Source organism: Elaeis guineensis, chromosome 10, assembly GCF_000442705.2.
Source record: "Elaeis guineensis isolate ETL-2024a chromosome 10, EG11, whole genome shotgun sequence".
Lineage (NCBI taxonomy): Eukaryota > Viridiplantae > Streptophyta > Magnoliopsida > Arecales > Arecaceae > Elaeis > Elaeis guineensis.
The window spans coordinates 49700716-49708246 of NC_026002.2; the positions used below are offsets into that span (position 1 = coordinate 49700716).

Sequence of the window (7531 nt, forward strand, 5' to 3'; positions counted from 1 at the left end):
ATAGTTCGGACTTGCACACAATGCACAAACTTCTTGGATTGGGTTAGGTGGAATCGGAGATTGTCCAGTATTTAGAAGACGGTCTAATTTTTGAGACAGTTCATCTACCTTACTGTGGATATCCATGATGTTTCCAATTTGATAAATTCCACTTCTTTTTTGTTGAAGCATTGGTTGTTCTCTAGAGGTGGCAGACATATGATGTAGGAAATTCTCACTAAGTGTTTCAAAGAGCTGCCAGGCTTCATCCTCACTCTTTAACATGAATGTCCCACCACATAATGCATCAACCATTTATCGGTGTTTCTCCGATAGACCATCATAAAAACACTAACAAAGTTGCCATTTAGGGACAGCATGGTGTGGACATTTACGAATGAGGTCCCTTAACTTTTTCCATGTCTCATGAAAAAGTTCACCCTCCAATTGGGAAAAACTAGTGATAACTTTTCTAATTTGATTTGTTTTTTTAATTGGAAAGTATTTCTTGAGAAATTCTCTCTGAAGATGATTCCAAGTTGAAATGGTTATAGAGTCTAAGGAGTTTAACCAATGCTTGGCTTTGTCTTTAAGTGAGAAAGGGAACAGTTTCAACCTAAGGGCATCATCGGAGAAGTTTTGGATTTTTACTATGGAACAAATTTCAAAAAATTCATTCAAGTGTTTGTATGGGTCCTCGTTACTAAGTCCATAGAATGATGGCAACATTTGAATAATGCTAGACTTAATCTCATATTGGGTAGCTTCTACTGGAGGTGCTTGAATGCTTGGAGAGTAGGTATACGAGGATGGAGTGAAATATTCTCTCAATGGGCGTGGAGGATTAGCCTCACCAGGTGCAGCCATGTTTCTAACTTGGATAGTCCTAAGAGTCTTTTCTAATTCTTCATCTAATGGTTGCAAGTCGGGTTTTAGTGATCATTGACCTAACATGCAACTAAAAGATCTATGTAGGACTATCCTAGTCTGTTAAAGATTATTATTATTATTATTATTATTATTATTATTATTATTATTATTATTTTAAGAGGAGAGGAGAAGAGAGAAAAGAGTTCTAAAGAAGAGATCCTAAGAAGTCCTAAAACTAATAGAAGAATTAGTTGTGGTTAGATTTTAATTACAATCAAGTTAGCACGCAGTGGACTCTCTATCCTAAAGTTACCCTAGTTCTAGACAGCTCCTAACTATAGTTAGCCTTCAAGCCCTCCAAGTCAGAGCTTGACCAACCAACTGGCCAGATAAGTGTAAGGTCGGTGGGAGTCCCCCCGTTGCTTTCCTTAGACACCAATTAAATTGATCAGGTCAGCGAACGGAACCAATTAAAAATCACCTTCCTTCGAGCCCAGTCATCCCACAAACCACTTGCCTAGACACCAGCTAGCTGACCAAGTCTAATCTGGTTTAACTCTCAGGGTCACTTGTCCTAATGAGCTCAAAATCCTTAAGGGTCAACGTCTAATTAATTTTAGATTAAGGTCTAGGTTATGCAAATGCAAGGGAGTAATTTGTGGGCCAAGAAAGGGTGATCAAATCTCCACCTTATCTTAGTTAATTGGTTGCGCCCTTAAAGTTAATTATGGAGATGCAATACAAGAAACAAGGTATACAATCAAGTTAGAAATTTTTATATTTGAGATTACGCTATTTTATTTAAGTGTTATGAAATGTCAGTGGTTTTTTTTTTTAATTCAACTGTGCCAAGATCTCCGACAACGATGCCAAAATTTGATGCGTAGTCATTGATAGCACCAAAAATAACTCTACTCACTACGTAGGTAGGATGAGTCGAGATCGTATCCTCAGGGACCTTGGGCTAAGTTGAGATTGCAAAATAAAAGAAAGAAGCATTATTTTGATTTAAAAAATAAATTATCTTAAAATTGATGTAATTAGAAAATAAAAAGCTCGAGAGTTTTGAATTAATTTTGCACTAGTAGAGTTGTATCTCTTTTTTTTTTAATTAAATAGATGTGATTAATCTTAGAAAAAATATCTGTCTTTCCTCGGCACACCCCGTACCCATAGATCACGGTGTGTCTCTGAAAAGTACTAGGTAAATAACTCTTCTTTCCTCGGCATGCTCCGTACCCATAGATCATGGTGCGTCTCTGAAAAGTAAAAGTTGGTCCTAATATTAATCTAACAAGAAAGCATAAATAAAAGTATATGAAAGAGAGCAAATAAAGAACTCATGATGATTTAAATAAAAAGCATAATCTTTATTACATATAAAGAAATACAAGAAAGTTTAGAACAATAAACCCACTCTGTGTCGTTACAAAATTTTTTCTCCACTCCCGAGACTGCTAGCCTAGCTGCTCATGGAGTAGTCCCTTTCTCTTCCTTTATGCAAGGCTCTAGAAGAATTTTTGAGATGATCCTCAAATGGGAGTACAAGAGCCTTTTTATAGGTGTTAGGAGGGAGGAGTTTTACATGATTTTCAGATGTGGGACTAAAAAAAATACTAAGGACTAAAAGATGGATGGATGAGATGGAAAGATCACAAGCAAATAAAGAAAATACAAATTCTTCCTCTTGAAGTATTTTCAAGTATTATATTTTTTTCCTTTAATTTTTAGATCCATCTGTCGTCCGTCTGTTCACCAGCACAACTCTCCGTGAACCCGCCATGCCGTGCGCCCATGCCCGCCACGTGCCCGCGCCCGCCGCGTACCCGCGCCCGCCGCGCGCCCCCTGTTAGGCTTTTTTTGATTCCAAAAAGAAACTTTTGTTTCTTTAAAATGACGCCTATATCTTTTTTGGATTCCTTGCATTGTATCTTCATTTCCTTTAATATCGTATGCATCCTTTTTTTATTTTAATTTTATTTTAAGTCTAATTTTTTTCAAACTTGAGTCTTTTTGATCTGCGAATTAGACTCTTTGTATCGGCGATCCCTTTCCTGTAAAACATAAAAATAAGCATCAAATTCTTAATAAATAAAATAAATTAAATATAATTTTTTGCTTTAAATGACTTAAATTAAGTGTTTATCAGAATCCTATCATTTTTAAGCTCAAAAATTTTTTTATCATTTTCAAATTGATGATCTTAGGTAAGACATTGGATTGATGACTAGGTTCAGGTGGTTGGTGGATAGGTGGGTTATTTTCAAAATTTAGTCTTGATTGGCTCGGCAATTGACTTAGTTCTCTCCTCATAGTAGACTCAGCTAATTAACCTATTTATGCTTTTAGCCTGATGAGAGATTGCTATTGGATCATAATCATTTGTTGAAGTTGGCTAAACCTATCATCGGCTAGTGGGGTCTGTTGAGGAAGTGGGTATGGATGCTGATTGTAATAGGATGGCTGAGTAGGTTGATTAGGCTGACCTCTATTATAAACATAATTTTGGTATTGGAGCCTATTCTGAAAATTCTACACAAAAAAAATTTGGGTCTGAGCCTGAGTCTGTTGGGGTCTCTGAGAAAAATTAGGGTGGTTTCTCCAATCTTGGTTATATGCATTTAAGATTGGGTCATTGACAAGATTGGAGTAACCTTGAGTAGCTTGAACTTGTTCTTGGATGAAAAGTGAAAACTATGTAGCTGTGGGATATTCACTCATATGATGGACTGGGCTAGCACAGATAAAATAATTCTCCTGATAATTAGTAGGTGGTATGTATTGCACAGGAGATTGTTGACCTAGGACTAGGTATTTATCTAAAAGAAGATCGACTTTATCTAATTTTTGGACTAGCAGGTTCAAATCAGCCTTAGGACTAGAGTCAAAATATTTGATCCCATAGAATGATAGAAATATTGATGGATTATAGGTGGAAGGAATAAAATATTTTTTCATCTATCTAGGTAGTTCTTAGAATTTCTAACCATTTGATTTTCAGGTTTAACATAGATCAATCATTCAATTTTAGGATTAGGTTTAACTAGGTCAGGGTAAAAAATTATACTGTGCATGTACCAGTGCAAATCCTAATGTGTGCGGTTCAAATATTTTTTTTTTAAAAAGAAAGAGAAAGAAAAGAGAAGAGAAAGAAAGAGAGAAGTTTTAAAGGTGAGATCTTTAAGAAAGCCTTAAACCTAAGGACGAAAGATGAGAAGAATTAGTTGTGGTTAAGTGTTAATTGCAATCAAGTTAGCAAACAATTAAACCTAGACACCTATGAATTTTTTAGACCTAATAGTTTGATGTAAAGTGGCTTAGCTTAGATGCAAATTAGGTATGTTCGTACTTCTTTCAACTAGCCAGGTAAGAGGTAGGGTCGTGGGGGTCCCCCCGTTGCCGTTGCTTGTCTTAGACACCAATTAGATTGGCCAGGTAAGCTAACGGAACCAATTAAATAACCACAAGTCCACTTAGGCTTAGCCTTTGTAACCTCTTGCCTTAGACATCAGTTTCAGGGATGAGTTCAAACTTACTTTGCACTTGACTTCACCATAATACTCAAACTGAACTCAATTGATCCTAGGGGCCAATATCTACTGAATTTTAATTAGGTTAGGGTTAATGCAGGATGCTGGTTGGTTGTTTTTGCGCTAAAGAAGGATGATGAAATTTTTACCTTATTTTATTTTAGGTGTTGCCTTTAAATTGATTTGAGATGAATATGCAGAACCAATTTCAAACAAGAGATTCTATGTAACTAAATTAGATGCATGAAACTAATGAAACTTGAAAGCTTACCTTATCTCCAGTGATCATCAAAAGTAAATCTAAGATGATGAATGCTTCTAAATAATTAAGTTTTTACTCTTATCATGTAATTTTTATTAAGTTTATGTGGATGAATTTTAGGTTAATTTGAAAAAAAATAGTAATTAATACTAAAAAAAATAGTCAGGGTTAAGGTTAGGATTGATCTCATCAAATTGGAAGCTTTCTATCACCCTTTTTTTTTTGAATTTTTTCTACACAAAAATAAAAAAAAATAAAAAAAGTTAGTAAGCTATATTTATAAGAAAATCAAAAAAAATAAAATATTAAAATTGATGCCTTCTCTGATAATGATGCCAAAAATTGATATGATCGTGATGTTGTCGTTAGGACATCATGATTATCAATCTAATTTTAATTTTAATAAAAATTAAAAATATGTAGAAAGTAGCTAGTCAGGTCAAATCTAAAGAGAAGACAGGATTTTAATTTGAAATCAAAAAAAATAAAATTTTGAAGAAAGTAATTTAAGTCAAAAATTAAAAATTAAAAATATAAAAAATAAATCAGATACTAAGATCTACTATTTAGATCCTAGGTTCTACTTGTAATAAAAATAAATAATAAAAATTTAAAGTGCATAAAATAAATTGATACTAAGATCTACTAACTAGATCCTAGCATCTACTTGCAATAAAAATAAAAGATAAAAATTTAAAGTATAAAAAAATAAATTTTACATTAATTAAAATTAAAATTTAAATATAAAAAATTTTAAAAAATTAATAAAATAAAATAAAAATAAAATTATAATAAAGATCTAAAATTGATCAGCTCAGTCTTATCGAAAAGATGGTTGATGACCTCTCCTTCTTCCACCATACTCCGTAGAGCAAACCGACTTTTCTCCTTCTTCTCCTTGGGTCTCAAAAGCTCTAATTTTTTGCTCTATTTTTTTCCTAACTTTCCACTTAATTTTTCTACTCTCAAGACTTATTTTCAGATCTCCTATTTATAGATAAATTTTTTATCTTTTTTTTCATAGAAAAAAGAGTCCTAAAATCCTTAGAAAACATATTTTATCTGTAGGAATTTTTCTAGCCATTGGATCAGCTTTGGACCGCTCAGATCTACCCAAAAATCATAGTTTTAATCCTTATCAACGTCGGATTCAACCACAGCCATTCAATCTGGGTTCAGATTTATTTTGGACCATCAGATCGCACAGTTTAACTCCTTATCAAAGTCAGAAATGATGCTGGCCATTCGATCGAGTGATGGATTGAGTTTCAACCATTGGATCATGCAAAAGCTTCTTTTTTTCAACCAGCAATGAATAGCAGCCGTTGGATCTGAGTCGGGATGATTGTAGATCTTGGATCATGCAAAATCATCTCAATCCACTGTGAGCCACATTTGTGGATCGTGTATTATTTTTGATGGACCACGCCCTGACTCTATGGACCTAGCGGTCAGTCTATCATGCACCGAAGGCTATAAAAATTATTTTTTATGATATTTTAGCTTGATTTTTGCTTCAAATTTTATCTAAAAAATAAAAAAAATATGTATTAAATTTTTTAAAATTTTTTTATTATTTTGGTGCTCAAATTACTCAATTAAATTAACATCTATTTTTCATAAATATGCTCTAATTTCATATTTTTTTTAAAATTATTTATTTTTGTAAGAAAATTTAATTTTTTTATAAAATTAGATTTTTAAGAAGATATTAGCACTATAAATTATCAAAAATTTTTAAAATAAATATAAAAATATGTCACTTATCAGGTATCAATTACAAAGACTGGCTCAGAAATCTCAGGACTGTCCTGACCTCAAAAAAATTAAGCCATATTCTCGATCAGAATTTTGTAGCGCTACCAAACCATCCTACTACTGAGCAAAGAGCTGCTTGTGAGAAGTGGATGGATGAAAACAGTAAGGTCAAGTGCTATATGCTGGCGTCCATATCAAATGAGTTGCAAAGCCAGCATGAGTATATACCCAATGTTCGGGCCATGATCACTCACCTACCAGAATTGTATGATGAGCAGAGCCGTATTGTGTGCTTCGAAGTGTCCAAGAGACTCTTCAATCTGAAGATGCACGAGGGGCAGTCTGTCCATGAGCATTGTATGATAGTGATCAAGGACATTAAGGAGCTTGGGAAGCTCAGACTGAAAATGCAAAAGGAATTACCGATGGATCTAATCCTTCAATCCCTTATCAGTTCATATAGTCAATTCATTGTGAATTTTTATATGAACAAACTTGACTGCACTATTTTTGAATTGGTCAACATGTTGGTCACTATGGAGAGTACCTTGAAGAGTTCAAGGGACACTGTTCTCACTATGGAGTGGACTTCTTCTTCCAAGAGAAAGTCTTCTGGAAGGAAGAATGTTAAATCCATGAAGAAGTAGAAGAAAGAGAGCAAACCGAAGAAGGATGGTCCAAAAGCGGCTGAGGCAAGGGTAAAGTATTTTCACTGTCATGCTGAAGGCCACTAAAAGAGGAACTGTCCAAAATACCTGAAGAGTCTAGAGACCAAAAAGAGTGATAAACCTTCCAAAGGTATGCTCGTAATAGAATCTAACCTTACGGTTTCTTCTACTTCTAGTTGGATATTAGATTCTAGCTCGAGTACTCATATATGTACCTCAATGCAAGATCTGATAGAAAGTAGGAGGTTGAGGGAAGGTGACATGATCCTTCCATCAGCAACAGAGCAAAGATTGCTATAGAGGCCGTTGGCACTTACCCTCTTCGATTACCTTTTGGTGTTAGATTAGATTTGAAAGATTGTTATTATATTTCTGTAGTTAGTCAAAATTTAATTTTTATGTCGTGCTAGCACAGGAAGGTTTTAAAATTTATTTCAATAAAGACTTTTGTTTCATTTATTTAT

The 7531-nt window shown here is 34.0% G+C and overlaps 1 non-coding gene across 1 annotated transcript; it reads left to right on the plus strand.

The window, feature by feature from the left end:
• Window positions 1–352: 352 nt before the first annotated feature.
• On the plus strand, window positions 353–458 carry LOC140852284 (small nucleolar RNA R71). The gene has a single exon (XR_012135186.1). It is a non-coding gene; the product is annotated as a small nucleolar RNA R71 (small nucleolar RNA).
• The last annotated feature ends 7073 nt before the right edge of the window (window positions 459–7531 follow it).